The 22,924-nt window shown below is 44.3% G+C and overlaps 1 pseudogene; it reads left to right on the top strand.

Moving 5' to 3' along the window:
- Nucleotides 1-21,209: 21,209 nt before the first annotated feature.
- Nucleotides 21,210-22,408, top strand: LOC147970711 (uncharacterized; annotated as a pseudogene).
- Nucleotides 22,409-22,924: the final 516 nt, after the last annotated feature.

Here is a 22,924-nt window from a genome sequence, read left to right as displayed (position 1 = left end):
CGAGAACTGCTGCTAATTTTATTTGTAAAGTGATATTTAGTTTATTCTTTTTGCAGATTATTAATAGATAAATTAATCACGTCCATAAATTTATTTTAGAATTTTTGGGGTTCCAGATCTTGCGCTAGCTACAGATTACTACTGACTGTTCTGTTTTTGACAGATTCTGTTTTTCGTGTGTTGTTTGCTTATTTTGATGAATCTATGGCAGTAAAATAATTTATAAACCATAGAGAAGTTGGAATAAAGTAGGTTTAACACCAATATAAATAAATAATGAGTTCATTACATCACCTTGAAGTGGTCTTTTGTTTTCTTTCGCTAACGGAGCTCATGAGATTTTCTACTTTGAGTTTTCTGTTGTGAAGTTTTCAAGTTTTGGGTAAGGATTTGATGGATCATGGAACAAGGACTGGCAAGAGCCTAAGCTTGGGGATTCCCATGGCACCCCAAGATAATCCAATGACACCTAAAAGCCAAAGCTTGGGTATGCCCCGCAAGGCATCCCCTCTTTCGTCTACTTCTATCGGTAACTTTACTTGGAGCTATATTTTTATTCACCACATGATATGTGTTTTGCTTGGAGCGTCTTGTATGATTTGAGTATTTGCTTTTTAGTTTACCACAATCATCTTTGCTGTACACACCTTTTGAGAGAGACACACATGATTCGGAAATTATTAGAATATTCTATGTGCTTCAAATTATATCTTTTGAGTTATAGTTTTGCTCTAGTACTTCACTTATATCTTTTAGAGCACGGTGGTGGATTTGTTTTATAGAAACTATTTACATCTCATGCTTCACTTAGATTATTTTGAGAGTCTTAAATTGCATGGTAATTTGCTTAAATAATCCTAATATGCTAGGTATACAAGATTAATAATAAAATTCTCTTATGAGTGTGTTGAATACTATGAGAAGTTTGATACTTGATAATTGTTTTGAGATATGGAGATGGTGATATTAGAGTCACGCTAGTTGAGTAGTTGTGAATTTGAGAAATACTTGTGTTAAAGTTTGTGATTCCCGTAGCATGCACGAATGGTGAACCGTTATGTGATGAAGTCGGACCATGATTTATTTATTGAATGTCTTCCTTATGAGTGGCGGTCAGGGACGAGCGATGGTCTTTTCCTACCAATCTATCCCCCTAGGAGCATGTGCGTAATACTTTGCATTGATAACTTGTAGATTTTTGCAATAAGTATATGAGTTCTTTATGACTAATGTTGAGTCCATGGATCATACGCACTCTCACCCTTCCACCATTGCTAGCCTCTCTAATATCGCGCACCTTTCGCCGGTATCATACACCCACCATATACCTTCCTCAAAACAGCCACCATACCTACGTATCATGGCATTTCCATAGTCATTCCAAGATATATTTCCATGCAACTTTCCACCATTCCATTTACTATGACATGCTCCATCATTGTCATATTGCTTTGCATGATCATCTAGTTGACATTGTATTTGTGGCAAAGCCACCATTCATAATTCTTTCATACATGTCACTCATGAGTCATTGCATATCCCGGTACACCTCCGGAGGCATTCACATAGAGTCATATTTTGTTCTAAGTATCGAGTTGTAATTCTTGAGTTGTAAGAAAATAAAAGTGTGATGATCATCATTATTAGAGCATTGTCCCAAGTGAGGAAAGGATGATGGAGACTATGATTCCCCCACAAGTCGGGATGAGACTCTGGACGAAAAATAAAATAAAAAAGAGGCCATAAAAAAAGAGAAGGCCCAAATAAAAAATGAGAGAAAAAGAGAGAAGGGACAATGCTACTATCCTTTTACCCCACTTGTTCTTCAAAGTAGCACCATGATGTTCTTGATAGAGAGTCTCCTTTGTTATCACTTTCATATACTAGTGGGAATTTTTCATTATAGAATTTGGCTTGCATATTCCAATAATGGGCTTCCTCAAAATGCCCTAGGTCTTCGTGAGCAAGCAAGTTGGATGCACACCCACTTAGTTTCTTTTTGATCTTTCATATACTTATAGCTCTAGTGATCCATTGCATGGCAATCCCTACTTACTCACATTGATATCTATTGATGGGCATCTCCATAGCCCGTTGATACGCCTAGTTGATGTGAGACTATCTTCTCCCTTTTGTCTCCTCCACAACCACCATTCTATTCCACCTATAGTGCTATATCCATGGCTCACGCTCATGTGTTGCGTGAAGATTGAAAAAGTTTGAGAATGTCAAAAGTATGAAACAATTAATTGGCTTGTCATCGGGGTTGTGCATGATTTAAATACTTTGTGTGGTGAAGATAGAGCATAGCCAGACTATATGATTTTGTAGGGATAACTTTCTTTGCCATGTTATTTTGAAGAGCCATAATTGCTTAAGTTAGTATGCTTGAAGTATTATTATTTCTATGTCAATATTAAACTTTTGTATTGAATCTTTCGGATCTGAATATTCATACCACAATTAAGAAGAATTACATTGAAATTATGCCAAGTAGCATTCCACATCAAAAATTCTGTTTTTATCATTTACCTACTCGAGGACGAGCAGGAATTAAGCTTGGGGATGCTTGATACGTCTCCAACGTATCTATAATTTTTGATAGGTCCATGCTATATTATCTTCTGTTTTGGACATTATTGGGCTTTATTATCCACTTTTATATTATTTTTGGAACTAAACTATTAACCGGAGGCCTAGCCCAAAGTTGCTGTTTTTTTGCCTATTTTAGGGTTTCGAAGAAAAGGAATATCAAACGGAGTCCAAACGGAATGAAACCTTCGGGAACGTGATTTTTGGAACGAACAAGATCCAGGAGACTTGGACCCTACATCAAGCAACCAACAGGGAGGCCACGAGGCAGGGGGCGTGCCTACCCCCAGGCGCGCCCTCCACCCTCGTGGGCCCCCTGTTGCTCCACCGATGTACTTCTTCCTTCTATATATACCTACGTACCCCCAAACGACCAGATACGGAGCCAAAACCCTAATTCCACCACCGCAACTTTCTGTATCCACGAGATCCCATCTTGGGGCCCATTTCGGAGCTCGGCCGGAGGGGGTATCGATCACGGAGGGCTTCTACATCAACACCATAACCTCTCTGATGAAGTGTGAGTAGTTTACCTCAGACCTTCGGGTCCATAGTTATTAGCTAGATGGCTTGTTCTCTCTTTTTGGAACTCAATACAAAGTTCTCCCCCTCTCTTGTGGAGATCTATTCGATGTAATCTTCTTTTGCGGTGTGTTTGTTGAGACCGATGAATTGTGGGTTTATGATCAAGTTTATCTATGAACAATATTTGAATCTTCTCTGAATTCTTTTATGTATGATTGGTTATCTTTGCAAGTCTCTTCGAATTATCAGTTTGGTTTGGCTTACTAGATTGATCTTTCTTGGAATGGGAGAAGTGCTTAGCTTTGGGTTCAATCTTGCGGTGTCCTTTCCCAGTGACAGTAGGGGCAGCAAGGCACGTATTGTATTGTTGCCATAGAGGATAACAAGATGGGGTTTTCATCATATTGCATGAGTTTATCCCTCTACATCATGTCATCTTGCTTAAAGCGTTACTCTTTTCTCTTGAACTTAATACTCTAGATGCATGCTAGATAGCGGTTGATGTGTGGAGTAATAGTAGTAGATGCAGGCAGGAGTCGGTCTACTTGTCTTGGACGTGATGCCTATATACATTATTTTCAGCCAGAGAACAAATAATTCAAGCAGGTACAGACCATGTTAGTAGTCCTTGTACACCATGTTGCATTTTGTGTTTCTTGATGCTTACATCATTTAGTGTTTCATAATATGAACTACTTTGGATCATTAGCTAGTTTTCAAAGTGCATGCAGCTTCACATTTCTCAAGTTATGTTGATTTCCGGAGTGCAAGTGCCTTCGTATTTTTATGTTAAATGTTCACCCCTAGTAACTTGAATTCGTGGATCTGCCACTGCACACAAATCATACACACATGCCAGTATGAATTAAATGAAATGAAGAGACTCACGCTAGCTCGTTGTACAGGCTCAACGCAGCTCTGCTTGCGCTTGGGATGTTCCATGTACAAGTCAATGTTACCACTTGCTTGGATGTGAAGGCCTTGTGCTCCTTGCATCCCCCTTTGCATTTTTGACACGGCGAATGGTTGATCAAATAAGAGGAATCGACCTTGCTGTTGTATCGGAGGACAGATACTTACAAGGTTATACGAGTGTGCATGATGGTACCAGATCCTGTAGCGCCGTCATGCTTCGCTAAAAAAATGGTTTTGCTTGTTTCAGATGATATCTCCAGAAGAAATAAGAGTTAAAGTCAGAGTTGCATAGGCGTGTAAGCTAAGAGAGCAGTGAATGGATATCCAAACAACGTCAGAACAGTGAACAAGCGAGTGATGTGTGAATACCTAGTTCGGGCCGGCGTTTGGGCATGCTCGCCTAACTAGAGTGCGGGTCACTTTAGAGCTGTTGAGGGTGATGCGCTGGCCTTTGCTGGCCGCGCACGGATGCAGATCTTGAGTGGTAGCAGAGTGCTATGATGCGGTGGGAGAGACCGTTAGTGAAGCCCCAACGGCCTCGGGGGGCGGAGGTGCGACAATGTGCTCGGTGAAGTAGCCCCGGTGAGGTGGGAGACGGCGTCGGTGAGGCGCACCTGATGCGTGCTACCTCTTGAGCTTGCATTGGATTTCCCCGAAGAGGAAAGGATGATGCAGCAGAGTAGCGTAAGTATTCCCCTCGGTTTTTGAGAACCAAGGTATCAATCCAATAGGAGGCCACGCTCAAGTACCTCGGACCTGCACAAAATGATAGCTACTCGCAACCAACGCGATTAGGGGTTGTCAATCCCTTCACGGTCACTTACGAGAGTGAGATCTGATAGATATAATATTTTTGGTATTTTTGGTATAAAGATGCAAAGTAAAAAGTAAAAGGCAAAGTAAAAAAGCAAAGCAAGATTAAAGTAATGGAGATTGATATGATGAGAATAGACCCGGGGGCCATAGGTTTCACTACTGGCTTCTCTCAAGAGCATAAGTATTCTACGGTGGGTGAACAAATTACTATTGAGCAATTGAAAGAATTGAGCATAGTTATCGGAATATCTAGGCATGATCATGTATATAGGCATCACGTCCGTGACAAGTAGACCGAAACGATTCTGCATCCACTACTATTTCTCCACTCATCGACCGCTATGCAGCATGCATCTAGAGTATTAAGTTAAAAACAGAGTAACGCCTTAAGCAAGATGACATGATGTAGAGAGATAAATTCATGCAATATGAAATAAACCCCATCTTGTTATCCTCGATGACAATGATACAATACGTGCCTTGCTGCCCCTTCTGTCACTAGGAAAGGACACCTCAAGATCGAACCCAAAGCTAAGCACTTCTCCCATGGAAAGAACTACCAATCTAGTTGGCCAAACCAAACGGATAATTCGAAGAGATTTTCAAAGATAACCAATCATACATAAAAGAATTCAGAGAAGATTCAAATATTATTCATAGATAGACTTGATCATAAACCCACAATTCATCATTCTCAACAAACACACCGCAAAAAGAAGATTACATCGAATAGATCTCCACGAGAGAGGGGGAGAACTTTGTATTGAGGTCCAAAAGAGAGAAGAAGCCATCTAGCTACTAGCTATGGACCCGAAGGTCTGAGATAAACTACTCACACTTCATCGGAGAGGCTATGATGATGTAGAAGCCCTCTGTGATGACGGCCCTCTTCTGGCGGAACTCCGGAACAGGCCCCAAGATGGGATCTCGTGGATACATAAATTTGCGGCGGTGGAATTAGGTTTTTGGCTCCTGTTCTGATCGTTTGGGGGTACGTAGGTATATATAGGAGGAAGGAGTACGTCGGTGGAGCACCGAGGGGCCCATGAGGCAGGGGGCGCGCCCTAGGGGGGGCGCCCCCACCCTCGTGACCGCCTCTTTGACTCCTTGGAGTAGGGTCCAAGTCTCCTGGATCGTGTTTGGTGAGAAAATCACGTTCCCAAAGGTTTCATTCTGTTTGGACTCCGTTTGATACTCCATTTCTTTGAAACACTGAAATAGGCAAAAAACAGCAATTCTGGGTTGGCCTCCGGTTAATAGGTTAGTCCCAAAAATAATATAAAAGTGGAAAATAAAGCCCAATATAGTCCAAAACATTAGATAATATAGCATGGAGCAATCAAAAATTATAGATACGTTGGAGACGTATCAGACATCCCCAAGCTTAATTCATGCTCATCCTCGAGTACGTAAATGATAAAAAGAGAATTTTTGATGTGGAGTGCTACCTGGCATAATTTCAATGCAAATCTTCTTAATTGTGATATGAATAAGCACATTAGAAAGATTCAAGACAAAAGTTTATATTGACATAAAAATAATAATACTTCAAGCATACTAACAAAGGAATTATGTCTTCTCAAAATAACATGGCTAAAGAAAGTTATCCCTACAAAATCATATAGTTTGGCTATGCTCTATCTTCACCACACAAAATATTTAAATCATGCACAACCCCGATGACAAGCCAAGCAATTGTTTCATACTCTAACTTTTTCAAAACTTATTCAATCTTCACGCAATACATGAGCGTGAGCCATGGACATAACACTATAGGTGGCATAGAACGGTGGTTGTGGAGAAGACAAAAAGAGGGGAAGATAGTCTCACATCAACTAGGCGTATCAACGGGCTATGGATATGCCCATCAATAGATATCAATGTGAGTGAGTAGGGATTGCCATGGAACGGATGCACTAGAGCTATAAGTATATGAAATCTCAAAAAGAAACTAAGTGGGTGTGCATCCAACTTGCTTGCTCATGAAGACCTAGGGAAATTTGAGGAAGCCCATCATTGGAATATACAAGCCAAGTTCTATAATGAAAGATTCCCACTAGTATATGAAAGTAATAACATGAGAGACTCTCTACTATGAAGATCATGGTGCTATTTGAAGCACAAGTGTGGTAAAAGGATAGTAACATTGTCCCTTCTCTCTTTTTCTCTCATTTTTTATTTATTTATTTTATTTGGGCCTTTTCTACCTTTTGTATGGCCTCTTTTCTTTGTCTTTTTTTGGGCTTCTTTGGCCTCTTTTATTTATTTTTTGTCCGGAGTCTCATCACGACTTGTGGGGGAATCATAGTCTCCATCATCCTTTCCTCACTGGGACAATGCTCTAATAATGATGATCATCACACTTTTATTTTTCTTACAACTCAACAATTACAACTCGATACTTAGAACAAAATATGACTCTATATGAATGCCTCCGGCGGTGTACCGGGATATGCAATGAATAAAGAGTGACATGTATGAAAGAATCATGAACGGTGGCTTTGCCACAAATACGATGTCAACTACATGATCATGCTAGCAATTTGACAATGATGGAGTGTGTCATAATAACGGAACGGTGGAAAGTTGCATGGCAATATATCTCGGAATGGCTATGGAAATGCCATAATAGGTAGGTATGGTGGCTGTTTTGAGGAAGGTATATGGTGGGTGTATGATACCGGCGAAAGGTGCGCGGTATTAGAGAGGCTAGCAAAGGTGGAAGGGTGAGAGTGCGTATAATCCATGGACTCAACATTAGTCATAAAGAACTCATATACTTATTGCAAAAATCTACAAGTTATCAAAGCAAAGTATTACGTGCATGCTCCTAGGGGGATAGATTGGTAGGAAAATACCATCGCTCGTCCCCGACCGCCACTCATAAGGAAGACAATCAATAAATAAATCATGCTCCGACTTCATCACATAACGGTTCACCATACGTGCATGCTACGGGAATCACAAGCTTCAACACAAGTATTTCTCAAATTCACAACTACTTGACTATAATGACTTTAATATTATCACCTCCATATCTCAAAATGATTATCATGCTTCAATCTTTTCTTAGTATTCAACACACTCAAAAGAAAGTTTTCACAAATCTTGAATACCAAGCATATTATTATTAAGCAAATTACCATGCTATTAAGATACTCTCAAAACAATTTAAGTGAAGCATGAGAGATAAATAGTTTCTTTAAAACAAATCCACCACCGTGCTCTAAAAGATCTAAGTGAAGCACATAGAGCAAAATTACTTAGCTCAAAAGATATAAGTGAAGCACATAGAGCAAAATTATAACACTCAAAAGATATAAGTGAAGCACATAGAGTATTCTATCAAATTCTAATTCATGTATGGCTCTCTCAAAAGGTGTGTATAGCAAAGATGATTGTGGCACATTAACAAACAAAGACACAAATAATACAAGACGCTCCAAGCAAAACACATATCATGTTGGTGAATAAAAATATAGCTCCAAGTAAAGTTACCGATAGAAGTAGACGAAAGAGGGCATGCCTTCCGGGGCATCCCCAAGCTTTGGCTTTTAGGTGTCCTTAGATTATCTTGGGGGTGCCAAGGGCATCCCCAAGCTTTTTATCTTGCCACTCCTTGTTCCATAATCCATCAAATCCTTACCCAACACTTGAAAACTTCACAACACAAAACTTAAGGTAGAAAACTCGTGAGCTCCATTAGTGAAAGAAAACAAAAGACCACTTCAAGGTACTGTAATGAACTCATTATTTATATATATATTGGTGTTAAACCTACTGTATTCCAACTTCTCTATGGATTATAAACTATTTTACTAACCATAGATTCATCAAAATAAGCAAACAACACACGGAAAACAGAATCTGTCAAATACAGAACAGTCTGTAGTAATCTGTAGCGAGCGCAAGATCTGGAACCCCAAAAATTCTAAAATAAATTGCTGGACGTGAGGAATTTATCTATTAATCGTATGCAAAAAGAATTAACTAAATATCACTCTCCAAATAAAATGACAGCAGTTCTCTTGAGCGCTAAAGTTTCTGTTTTTTACAGCAAGTTCAACAAGACTTTCCCCAAGTCTTCCCAATGGTTCTACTTGGCAAAAACAATAATTAAACACAAAAAACACAACCAAAACAGAGGCTAGATAATTTATTTATTACTAAACAGGAGCAAAAAGCAAGGAATAAAAATAAAATTGGGTTGCCTCCCAACAAGCGCTATCGTTTAACGCTCCTAGCTAGGCATAAAAGCAAAGATAGATCTAGGTATTGTCATCTTTGGTAGGCAATTCTTCGATGAGGCATCTATTTCCCTTAGGAATTTCTTTCTTTCTAGTGATTATCAAACTTTTAGGCACAAGATCGAAAAATTCATTTGTAGCAATTGGTTCCTTAATGATAACAAAAAGATTGGGATGAATACTTATAGAATTAAGATCCGCAGTTTCCTTACTAGATGATTCACCCTTATTTTTAGGAACATACATAAGCTTGGTAATTTTAGTAGGAGGACTTGGAGTATTATTTATGGAAGAAAAAGCGGTTCCCAAGTTTGTAATGATCCCCTCAAGTTTATCAATTCTAGTAGAATCTAAGTTTATCTTCTCATTAACTATGGGTTCCTTTTCCTTAATATTTTTCAAAGTCATTCCTACCTTAGATCCATATTGAGTAATTTGATTGTGGATCTTTTTATCAAGATTTTAAATTAATTCAATAGTAGCAACTTATTTTCAATAATTTCAAGTCTTTGCATAACATGCTCCAAAGTTAACATGGTTCCATTAACCAAAAGAGGTGGTGAGCCAAATAAATCTAACATAGCATTATAAGAATCAAAAGTATGGCTACCCAAGAAGTTGTCTTTCGATGAATTTCCCCTATCACAATGGGGGGAGCGACGGTTGGGCAGTGGTACGGCCCACCTCCGCCCCAAATGGGGGCACAATCTAGGCAGGCTCCTGTAATTGCCCAAGATCAATCTGCTGGTGGTTCTGACTCTCAGATCAGTGGGAAATCTCAAGGCAAGAATCAGCAAAAGAAGAGACAGGACATCCAGAAAACTGCTCCTGCCCCTGCTTCGGGCCTTATGGCATACTCTGAGGTGATCTGCTACAACTGCTGGGAACCAGGGCATCATTTGGATAAATGTGTCAAGCCCAAGAGTTGTTTTATCTGCAAAATGGTTACCCATAAAGTTGAGAATTGCCCTGTCAGAAGGAAAACCCACAGTTCTGCTAGATATGTTGGAAGTGCTGCTCCAAGATTATGTCCACCATTGACAGAATTTTCTGTGACACAGAATTAGATAGTTTTTCCCCTTTCTAGTTGTAGAGCTCTGCCCAGATGTGGTAGTGACCATACTCCTTTGCTCTGGGACTCTGGTCTTAACCAAACTCCAAAGAGCAATAGTTTTAAATTTGAAAAGTGGTGGTTTCTTAGAGAAGATTTTACTGAGCTAGTCAGGAAAATCTGGAATGAGCCTACTGGGAGCAGCTGCCCCCTAGAAAATTGGCAGATCAAAATCAGGAGATTTAGAAGAACTACCAAAGGGTGGAACTCCAATGAGGAAGCTAATCTTAGAAGATACAAAAGGCTTCTCCTCCTTGAGTTTGATTCTCTAGATATTAAGGCAGAAACCACTGACCTCTCTGAGGCTGAGACTAATAGATTAAACTTTGTCCATGGAGAGCTCAAGAAAATTTGGCTTCAAGAAGAAATCAAAGCCAAACAAAGGTCTAGAGGTAGGAACATTAAGGAGGGTGATAGAAATACTGCTTACTTCCATGCGGTAGCTAACCAGAGGAGGAGGAAAACCCTCATTCACTCCCTTGATGGCCCTAATGGCCCTGTTACTGAGGTAGATGAGATGCTGAAAGTGGCTAGTGACTTCTACAAAGACCTGTTTAAGAAAGAAAACCCTTCTGGGTTCTCTCCACAAAACAATTTTTTCTCTGCTTCTGAAAAAGTCTCTCCTGCTGAAAATGAGCTACTAGAAGCCCCTTTTTCGGAGACAGAGGTGAAGGAAGCCATTTTTAGCTCTTATCCTGATGGGGCTCCTGGTCCTGATGGGATTCCCTTCTTGTTTTACCAGCATTTTTGCGACTTGGTGAAAAATGATCTCTTAGATCTTTTCCAAGCCTTTCATAGAGGAGAGTTGGATCCAGCAACTTACTCATGGGGGGTCTGTTGGGGTCAATTTAAATAACTGTAAAAATGAATTTTTTTTCCTTGCTGGTAAAGGCCTTAGGCAAGGTGACCCAATCTCCCCGCTTTTGTTTAATTTATTAGTGGACGTTCTTACTAAAATGCTGAGCAAAGCTACTGATCATAGTCTGATTGCAGGGCTCTGTCCTGAGGTCTGCCCTGGTGGCATCATCTGCCTTCAATATGCAGATGATACCATCCTTTTCTTAGACAATGACTCCACACATGCTAGCAATCTAAAAACTGTTCTAACCTGGTTTGAACAAGTCTCAGGCATGAGAATCAACTACTCTAAAAGTGAACTCATCCCTATCAACATGGATGATCAGGAGTTAGCTGACTTCCTCTCTATTCTAATCTGTAATAAAGGTAACTTCCCCATTAAGTACCTAGGTATCCCTCTCCACTATGATAAACTGAGGAGAGAGGATATCCATCCCCTTCTGGAGAAAATCATTAAAAGGATTGCTAGGTGGAGGGGCAAACTTCTCTTTTGCAGAGGTAGATTGATCCTCATACAAGCATGTTTGGCTAGCATTCCAGTGTATCTCCTCTCCTTCTTCAAGTTCCCTAAATGGGTAGTGAACCTCATCAATTCTCAGATGTCTCATTGCTTGTGGAATGATTTTGAGGGAAATAGGAAGCTACACCTTGCTAATTGGGCCCTAGTCTCTATGAAAAAAGATTTTGGAGGTCTAGGCATACCTAACCTCCAAGAAATTAACATCTGTCTTCTAGGGTCTTGGATTAAAAGATTCTATGAGGAAGACCTGAAACCCTGGAAGCTTCTTATTGCCCATAAATACCTAGGAAATAAACCTAATATTTTTGTCCCTTCCTCCAACCCTAAGACCTCTAGATTCTGGAAAGGATTAAAATCTATTATGCATGGTGTGAAATTTGGCTACAGATGGAACATAGGGGATGGGAGCAGAACCAGGTTCTGGGAAGATACTTGGTTTGGCACATCCCCCCTAGCAGTCCAATTTTGGCCTATTTACTCTGTCTGCAATGAGCTTAACAAAAGTGTCAATGAAGTTTGGGACGGTCAATGCCTAAAACTCTCTTTTAGAAGGAACATTAGTGATAGTCTCATGGAACAATGGTTCCACTTGGAGGAAATTGCCAAAATCATTACCTTTACTGCCGAGCCAAATGCCCTGATTTGGCAGCTGGACAATAAGGGGAAGTATTCCTCCAGCTCCCTCTATCATGTTATCAACTTTAGAGGGGTTCAACCCGTGTTTATCCCTGCTATCTGGAAATTGAGAGTTCCCCCTAAAATTCATGTATTTCTGTGGCTTCTCTCCAAAAAAATTGATGACTAGGGATAACCTTAGGAAGAGACACATCATCAAACCCCTTGATTGTGTTTACTGCTTGGAACAAGAGTCTTGTTCTCACCTATTTTTTGAATGTATAGTTGCTAAACATCTCTAGGCCCACATTGAGGAATATTTCTCTAGTCAGATTGGCTCATCCTTCGAAACTGTCGCCAGATTCTGGATTGCTACCAAAAAGTGCTCAGTTTTAAATACTGTTAGCTTAGCTGTCCTTTGGTGCCTCTGGAAATATAGAAATGCTATGATTTTTAGTAACACCTCCTGGATTTCCATTCCGCAAGTCTTGAGGTTGATCAGGAACATGGTGAGGAACTGGGCGATTCTCTCCTCCGGATCGGACAAGGACAAGTTGATGAGCTTCGTGGAAACCCTAACAAGATCCCTCCAGAAACCGTTGGCGATCACTTGTGGCTGAACAAGGCTCGACCTGCTCTGGGGCTGGACCCGTGGGCTCGTCCCAAGATCTCTGATGAAGATGATGGGCACCTGGCGCCGAAAAAGAGGGACATCCACCATGCTACGCCTTCCAGCCCGGTGTCTCCGCTTGCTTACTGGTCGCCACAGGCTGACACGGCCCCTCGGCTGAAGACCATGAAGGCTTCGTTGGGCCCTCCTTGTGTCATTTGAGTGCTCTATCTGCTCTGCCTTTGGCACCGCTCGAGTGATTTGTGTTATTCAGAGAACTTGTTCATCCACCCCAATAGTTTGTAGCTTTTCTACCTTTGCTTTCGAACTGCTCTTTGAGCTGCTATATCAGAATATGCTGTGGTTTCGTTCTCAGCAATGGAACCAGGGAGATGCTCCCTGTTTTTCTAAAAAAAATGATTTTATATGTTATTATATAAAGCTTGGTAAGACTGTAAATTTAAGGACGAATGTAATAATATCACTTATTATTTAAATATATTTATAACAAAATGCTCAGCCCCTTTTTATTTTTTGATAACATTGCTGGCCCAACCCAACATTATAATTAGAATCAGCCCAGCAAAATCGTGTATTTTGAGAAAGTGCAAATGGGATGTAATTTTTTAGGAAATAAAATAAACGGGCCGCATGGACGCTACATTATTTATCCACCCAGCCCAGCTAATGGCTGTAATTCAAAAAAAAGATCAAATTGACTGTAAATTCTACCGCGCAAAAAAAAGACTGTAAATTCTGAAAAAATGGGTTGAATACGTGCCACTTTTTTGGAGGCTGAAATGTGGGCCAATAGGTCGAAGCCAATGCAAGTCGTTGTCAATTTAGTCAACAAATGATTCTGACATGTTAGCCATTGGATTTACATCCAACGACCGTCATCCATCTTCAATCTCTCCTCTTCTTCCTCCAGCGCCGCCGGGACCACCTCATGCCTCCTGCTGCTAGCAGCTCTGCTTAGCATGCTTCGCTATGAACCGCTACTCCACCGTTGGCTAGGCCATCCCTCCACCCCTCCACACCTCCTGTTCTTGTCCACCGACTGTCGAACCACACTGCACTAGAACCAGTTAACCCTTGTGCACCTCTCTGTCTGCGACTCTACTCCCGCATCTTCCCATCTCCGGCTCGTTGCTGTCCGGGGCCTCGCCGTCGTCCACCACCTTGGATGCGCTCGGCGCGGCGTGGTCAATGTGGTCAACGAACGACACCATCGGAAGTAGACTGTGCGTGGAGAGGCTGACAGCTGGGTCCACGGCCGCACACAAGGAAATGCCTCCTTATTATGCCCAAAATAATGATTCCTCCACCTGACATCTGGGACCCACCGGAAGGGCCTCTGTATTTCGTGAAATAAAGTGCCCCCCGCTGACATGTCGGACCCACCAGCTATCTTCGCACGCAAGGAAGTGCCTCCTTATTATGCACACAAAAATGAATATTCCCCCTACCAGCTGGAACCCAGCATAGTGGGAGGCTGACTTGTGGGCCTACCAAGTTGACGGGGACGGAGGGCTTTGTCAACTTAGTCAATATGAACGATTCTAGCTCCTGTTACCGTACGATATTCATCCAACGGCCGTAGTGCTTCTTCAACCTCTGGTCTTCTTGCTCCAGCCACCCAAACCAGCGTCGGTCGTGTCGCGTGCTCCTGCCTCCCATGGCCGGTTGTGATGCCGCAGAGGCCTCACCGCCCCCTACTACTCAGACCGCTGGCCAGGCCATCGCTCTACTCACCCACACCCCTTGTTATTCTACGGCAACAACAGCCTCACACCGCAGCCGAACCAATGAACCCTTGTACTCCTCTTCGCGTGGGTATCCACTGCTGCGTCTTCCCCGGCGCCGAGTCATTCCCTTCCTAGTCCTCGCCGTCGTCCACCGCCCTGGTGCTCTCGGCACAGCGTGGTCAACGTGGTCAACGACCGACTTCCATCGGAAGAGTACTGTATGTGGAGATGCTGACAGCTGGGTCCACTGCAGCCACAAGGAAGTGCCTCCTTATTACGCGGAAAATAATTATTCCTCCACCTGACAGCGGGGGCCCACCGGATGGGCCACAAGTATTTTGCGAAAAAAATCGTTTCCCCTGACTGCTGGGACCCACCGGACGGGCCACCGTATTTTGCGAAAAAAACGTTCCCCCCGCTGTCAGGTCGGACCCACCGGAAGTGCCTCCTTATTACGCAGAAAAAAAATGAATACTCCCCCGGCTAGCTGGGACCCACCTTGCTGGGAGACTGACTTGTGGGCCTACTAAGTTGACGAGGACGAAGGGCTTTGTCAACTTAGTCAATATGAACGATTCTAGCTCCAGTGACCGTACGATGGCCATCCAACCGCCGTAGTTCTTCTTCAACCTCTAGTCTTCTTGCTCCAGCCGCCCAAAGCAATGCCGGTCGTGCCGCATGCTCCTGCCTCCCGTGGCCGGTTGTGCTGCCGCAGAGGCCTCACCGCCCCTACTATTCCCACCGCTGGCCAGGCCCTGCGGCGACGACAGCCTCACACCGCAGCCGAACCAGTGAACCCTCGTAGTCCTCTCCGCGCGGGCTTCCACTGCCGCGTCGTCCCCTTCCTAGGCCTCGCCGTCGTCCACCGCCGTGGTGCTCTCCGCGCGGCGTGGTCAACGTGGTCAAGGAACGACTTCCATCGGAAGAGTACTGTACGTGGAGAGGCTGACAGCTAGGTCCACGGCCACAGCCCAGTTTTTTTGTGATTTGCCAAGTAAGTCACTTTGTCAGGCTTGTTGGGCTGCAAATCTTTCAAGACAAGGAGAGCTTTCATTCGGCTGGCCGAGAAAATGGCCCATCAGTAATGAGCAATGGGTTGTACATTTTTAAAACACATCAAACCGGCAATTAGTTTCAAATATCTTTTTTTTCATTTCAAGATTTTAAATTACACTAATTTTTATGCGTGGAGAATTTGTTGGATTTTATATTGATATACATTTATTTTTAAAATCAGTTTGAATGTGAGTCAAAATTTCGGGATTAAAAACAGTTCGGACCGCACCAAAATATGCAAAAATTCGTATAATTTTTTACCGTTGCCACAATATGGGCTGTAATGCTAACAAAAAGAATATGGGCTCCAAAAAAACCTTAAGAATTAGCAAATGGGCTGTGAATTATTAGAAATAATGGCAGATGGGTTGTATGCTGTTTTCCACAGATTTGAGGCTTTCCTAAAAAAAGGTTGACGCACAAGCACTGACTGTTGGATGTCCATCCAACGGCCGTCGTGCTTCTTCAATCTTTGCTCTTCCTGCTCCACCCGCTCAAACAAGCGCCAGCGGGACTTCCTGCTCCCTCCTCCTCGCGGCTGGTTGTGCTGCCGCGCAGGCCTCACCGCCCGACTGTACTCCCATCGCTGGCCTAGCCATCCCTCTACTCACCCACACCTGCTGTTATTCTCCGACAACGGCAGACGAACCAGTAAACCCTCGTACAGTCGTACTCCCCTCCGCATGGGAAACAACTGCCGAGTCTTCCCTGCCTCCGTGTCGTCCCCTTCCTAGGCCTCGCCGTCGTCCACCGCCCTGGTGCTCTCGGCGCAGCGTGGTCAACGTGGTCAAGGAACGACTTCCATCGTACGTGGACTGTACGTCGAGAGGCTGACAGCTGGGTCCATGACCGCAGAAAGGAAGTGCCTCCTTATTACGCGGAAAATAATGATTCCTCCACCTGACAGCTGGGACCCACCGGACGGGCCACTGTATTTCGTGAAAAAAACGTTTCCCCCTGACTACTGGGACCCACCAGCTACATCTTCGCACGCAAGGAAGTGTGTCCGGGCAAAAAAAACGATTCGCCCCCTGACTGCTGGGACCCACCAGCTACATCTTTGCAGGCAAGGAAGTGCCTGACAGTCGGGACCCACCTGGTCGAAGCGTACATAGCGTTGTCATTCTGGTCGTGAACGTGTACATACATACTGGTCAATGTAGAGGCGCGCACGTGTCGTAGTAGAGGCGCCCACGTGTCGTAGTAGAGGCGTGCACGTAGCATGTACATGTACGGTCAACATGGTCAACGACCGACATGCATCTGAAGTGGACTTTACATGGAGAGGCCGACAGCTGGGTCCACGGCCGCACGGAAGGAAATGCCTCCTTATTACGCTTAAAATAATGATTCCTCCACCTGACATCAGGGACCCACCGAAAGGGCCTCTGTATTTCACGAAAAAACGTTACCGCCGCTGACAGCTCGGACCCACCAGCTATATCTTCGCACGCAAGGAAGTGCCTCCTTATTACGCACAAAAAAAAATGAATACTGCCCCTGTTAGCTGGGATCCAGTATAGTGGCAGGCTGACTTGTGGGCCTACTAAGTTGACAGGGACAGAGGGCTTTGTCAACCTAGTCAATATGCACGATGCTAGCTCCAGTGACCATACGATGTCCATCCAACGGCCGTAGTGCTTCTTCAACCTCTGGTCGTCTTGCTCCAGCCGCCCAAACCAGCGCCGGTCGTGCCTCGTGCTCCTGCCTCCCATGGCCGGCTGCGATGCGGCGGAGGCCTCACTGCCCCTACTACTCCCACCGCTGGCCAGGCCATCCCTCTACTCACCCACATCCCCTGTTATTCTGCGGCGACGCCAGCCTCACACCGCAGCGAACTAGTGAACCCTCGTACTCCTCTACGCGTGGGCATCCACTGCCGCGTCTTCCCCGGCTCAGCGTCGTCCCCTTCCTAGGCCTCGTCTTCGTCCACCGCCCTGGTGCTCTCGGCGCGGCGTGGTCAACATGGTAAAGGAACGGCTTCCATCGGACATAGACTGTACGTGGAGTGGCTGACAGCTGGGTGCATGGCCGCAGCAAGGAAGTGCCTCCTTATTACGTGCAAAATAATGATTCCTCCACCTGACAGCGGGACCCACCGGATGGGCCACCGTATTTCGCCCCCCTGACTGCTGGGACCCACCAGCTACATCTTCGCAGGCAAGGAAGTGCCTGACAGTCAGGACCCACATGGTCGAAGCGTACGTAGCGTTGTCATTCTGGTCGTGAACGTGTTCATACATACTGGTCGATGTAGAGGCGCGCACGTGTCGTAGTAGAGGCGCGCACGTGTCGTAGTAGAGGCGCGCACGTAGCATGTACACGTACGTACAGCGGCCAGGGTGCAAGAAAGAAAATACGGCCACATATGTGTACATACGGGTGGGGTCTCGAACGCCTACTCGCGCATACGTATGGCCAGGGCTCGTGTACATGGCTGGGTCAGAATGGAGAAACATCATCGTCATCGTGTTCATGGGGAGGCAACGGAATGCGTCGTGTTCATGGGGAGGCAACGGAATGCGTCGTGTTCATCGGGAGGGCTTGGACGGAACAGGCGATGGAAACAAGGCCTGGCGTACCGCAGAACAGAGGAAACGGCCTTGTGTTCGACCGGCCACGTTCGAAACGGGATCCTGTTGATCGGGAGAGGTCTGGCGTACCGCAAAACGGAGGAAACGGACCTCCTACGGTCGAAACGGGGGTCCTGTTGATCAGGAAGGGTGTGGCGTACCGTAAAACGAAGGAAACAGACTTGTGTTGGAGCGCTATGGTCGAAACGGGGGTCCTGTTCATCGGGAGGGGTGTAGCGTACCGCAAATTGGGACTCCACGGGATACTGTTCATCTCCACCGTCGACCCCCTCTAGCCTCCACGAGCTACTGTTCATCCACCGTCGACCTCCTCCAGCCTCCACCTGCGACTGTTCATCCACGGGCTCCTGTTCATCTAGCCTCCACCGCGCACTACTCCACCGGTACTGTTCAACCACCCCTCCACCGTCTATTGTTCATCCAGCCCTCCACACCACGGGGTCCTGTTCAACCACCCCTCCACGGGCAACCCTCCACTGTCTACTGTTCATCCAGCCCTCCACACCACGCGGTCTTGTTCAACCACCCCTCCACCGTCTACTGTTCATCCAGCCCTCCACACCACGGGGTCCTGTTCATCCACCCCTCCACGGGCACCCCTCCACCATCTACTGTTCATCCAGCCCTCCACCACACCACGGGGTCCTGTTCATCCAGAGGCAACGCCACCGCTCACTGTTCATCCACCCCCCCCCCCCCCCGCGCGCAACGCTCACTGTTCATACCATCGATCGACTTCAGTTAGCAGCAGTAGAAAAGGAATCGCTCGATCGGGTTCAGTTAACAGCCATCAATCGATCGCTCGGGTTCAGTAACGCGTAGCCTGCAGTGCAATCGCTCGGGTTCAGTTAGAGCCCAACGCCTCGCACACACGCGCGTACGTGTACGAGAGAAACGTACATCGCTCGGCCCCCGACCTCCCACCGTAACCGGAACTCCCCGAAAATTTCCTCCCCCTCGCTTCTACCACGGTTTTTTTCGTCATGGACGGCCCAAAGAATGTCATGCAGCTGCATCTCCGGCCCGCCCAGGACGAAAAGCCCATTTTCTGTCATGATTTTTTGTCATAGAAGTAGGAGCCCACCACATCTATGATGATACCGGGTTTTATCACAATTATCGTCATAGAAGTGTCATATGTATGACAGAAAAAAAATTCGTTCGGCCCAAAATGTCACGGATGTGTCTTTTTTTTGTAGTGATGCTATATTATCTACAGCTTTGGACATTATTGGGCTTTATTATCCACTTTTATATTATTTTTGGGACTAACCTATTAACCGGAGGCCCAGCCCAGAATTGCTGTTTTTTGCCTGTTTTAGGGTTTCGAAGAAAAGGAATATCAAACGGAGTCCAAACGGAATGAAACCTTCGGGAACGTGATTTTCTCAACAAACAAGACCCAGGAGACTTGGACCCTACGTCAAGACACAAAAGAGGAGGCCACGAGGTAGGGGCGTGCCTACCCCAACCCCCCCCCCCAGGCGCGCCCTCCACCCTCGTGGGCCCCCTGTTGCTCCACCAACGTACTCCTTCCTCCTATATATACCTACGTACCCCCAAATGATCAGATACGGAGCCAAAACCCTAATTCCACTGCCGCAACTTTCTGTATCCACGATATCCCATCTTGGGGCCTGTTCCGGAGCTCCGCCGGAGGGGGCATCGATCACGGAGGGCTTCTACATCAACACCATAGCCCCTCCGATGAAGTGTGAGTAGTTCACCTTAGACCTACGGGTGCATAGTTATTAGCTAGATGGCTTCTTCTCTCTTTTTGGATCTCAATACAATGTTCTCCCCCTCTCTTATGGAGAACTATTCAATGTAATCTTCTTTTTGCGGTGTGTTTGTTGAGATCGATGAATTGTGGGTTTATGATCAAGTCTATCTATGAACAATATTTGAATCTTCTCTGAATTCTTTTATGTATGATTGGTTATCTTTGCAAGTCTCTTCGAATTATCAGTTTGGTTTGGCCTACTAGATTGATCTTTCTTGCAATGGGAGAAGTGCTTAGCTTTGGGTTCAATCTTGCGGTGTCCTTTCCCAGTGACAGTAGGGGCAGCAAGGCACGTATTGTATTGTTGCCATCGAGGATAACAAGATGGGGTTTTCATCATATTGCATGTGCTTATCCCTCTACATCATGTCATCTTGCTTAAGGCGTTACTCTGTTTTCATTAACTTAATACTCTAGATGCATGCTGGATAGAGGTCGATGAGTGGAGTAATAGTAGTAGATGCAGGCAGGAGTCGCTCTACTTGTCTCGGACGTGATGCCTATATACATGATCATACCTAGATATTCTCATAACTATGCTCAATTCTGTCAATTGCTCAACAATAATTTGTTCACCCACGGTAGAATACTTATGCTCTCGAGAGAAGCCACTAGTGAAACCTATGGCCCCCAGGTCTATCTTCATCATATTAATCTCCTACTACTTAGTTATTTCCTTTGCTTTTTACTTTGCTTTTATTTTACTTTGCATCTTTATCACAAAAATACCAAAAATATTATCTTATCATATCTATCAGATCTCACTCTCGTAAGTGACCGTGTAGGGATTGACAACCCCTTATCGCATTGGTTGCGAGGATTTATTTGTTTTGTGCAGGTGCGAGGGACTCGCGCGTAGCCTCCTACTGGATTGATACCTTGGTTCTCAAAAACTAGGGAAATACTTTTTTGTATATGTGTGATGGATGTGTATATGTGTGTGTGTCATTAGTTGCTAGCTATAGAAATTGCACAATGCTCGTGAATTATTTTTGTGTTGTGCGATATCGATATGTTTCATTTTGCATGAATGTCTACAACTAGAGTTTCCAATGTTTTGGCGAAACATTGATTCATTTATGTTTCGTCAAATTTTGGCACTAATAATGTTCCTTTTTTAGCAAAGGTCATGCCGAAATTTTTTATGCCATGTCATTGCTAATATATCTAATTATTTTAGTACTTTTACCTTTGCAGTGCTAGTTGATCGCCGCCTATCGAATGATTCAATATGGATCGGAGTGTGAAGGCCTTTCTCAATTTCGCAGTGGAATATATTATACAAAAGCGTGAAGTGCAGATATTATGTCCATGTTCGACATGCGAAAATGGAGTTTTGCACAACTCGTTCGATGGAAGCGGGCTGGCGCACTTGCTCCGTCGTGGATTCGTTGAAGGTTATACATGATGGACAAAGCATGGTTAGGAGGATGTTAGCGATGATGAAGGAGGAAACAATGATGCGGAAAACTTTGGCGATGAAGAGCCGCCAGATGGAGGAAAAAATGCACATGCGCATGGAGGAGGAAATGATAAAATGCCACCCGAACATGAAGAGGATCATGAGACTGTCACACAAGATATGTCATTGGCTACAATGCTACAACATCCTCATGTCAAAGATCTCTTAGGAATAAGATGAGAACCGAGAGAGATGCTATTAAAGAGGCTCTAAAGTTGGCGTAACTGGAAACAGACTCGAAAACTCCACTGTATGAAGGTTGCAATCCCGAGCACACCCGCGTGCACGTCACGCTCAAACTTCTAGACATCAGGGCAAGATTCAAGAGTACAGATGCAAGTCTGGATGCTACATTGGAATATTTACATAAAGTTTTGCCGAAGGGGAATTTGGTGCCTCATAGTGTAGATGATGCGAAGAAGATTGTGTGTCCACTTGATTTGCCGCATGTAAGATACCACGCATGCATAAATGATTGCATCTTATATAGGAATGAGCACGAGAACAAAACTAAGTGTCCAACATGCAACGAACCTCGATACAACCCTGGAAAGAAGGAACCTCGAAAGGTTGTATGGTACCTTCCGGTGTTTCCTCCCTTGCAGCAATATTTCGCTGACCCGAAGGAAGCAAAGAACATGACTTGGCCCAAGACAAGAAAGTCTAAAAATGATGGGATTCTGAGACATATCATAGATGGTTGTCAGTGGAAAGCACTAGACAATTTAGAACCAGAATTCGTAGCTGAAGCAAGAAACCCTAGGTTGGACGTCAGTAGTGATGGACTAAATCCATTTGGCAACCAGAGTAGCACACATAATACATGGTCTGTATTTGTATGGTTGTACAACCTTCCGCCCTGGCTCTACATGAAACAAAAGTACATTCACATGGTTATGCTAATTCAAGGGCCAACCCAACCTGGCAATGACATCAACACATATCTTGAGCTATAGAAGGAGGAGTTTGAAATATTATGGAAGCCCGAAGGGGTCAAAACCTGGGATGCTAGCAAACGAAATTATTTTCACATGAGAGTAGCATTGCTCACGACCGTTCATGACTATTTGGGTTATGGATATATTTCTGGACATGCGTGCCATGGACACCGTGGTTATGTTAAATGTATGGATGACACATCTTTTCGGCATCTATTAAAAAAGGGAATTAGCAAAACAGTGTTCATGGGCCATAGAAGGTGGCTTCACAAAGATGGCGAGTGAAGAAATCGTGAAGATCTGTTTGATAACACTGATGAGACCCGAGGGCCATAGCGTAAGAGGCCTGGAGTAGAAATCTTACAAATGTTAATGAATTGGAAAGATTGCCCTAAGGCGGGAAAGAAAAGAAAGAAGACTGAGAAAACGCCGCTAAAAGTATGGAAAAGGACGTCTGTTTTCTGCGGCTTGGAGTATTGGGAACTACTCAGTACGCCTCATTCTCTTGATATGATGCATATCACAAAAAATGTG

Source organism: Triticum urartu, chromosome 5A, assembly GCF_056163025.1.
Source record: "Triticum urartu cultivar PI428250 chromosome 5A, HENAU_Tu73, whole genome shotgun sequence".
NCBI classification, from domain to species: Eukaryota; Viridiplantae; Streptophyta; class Magnoliopsida; order Poales; family Poaceae; genus Triticum; species Triticum urartu.
The sequence above is the reverse complement of the archived record's forward strand: the minus strand, read 5'-3'. Positions and strand labels throughout refer to the sequence as shown.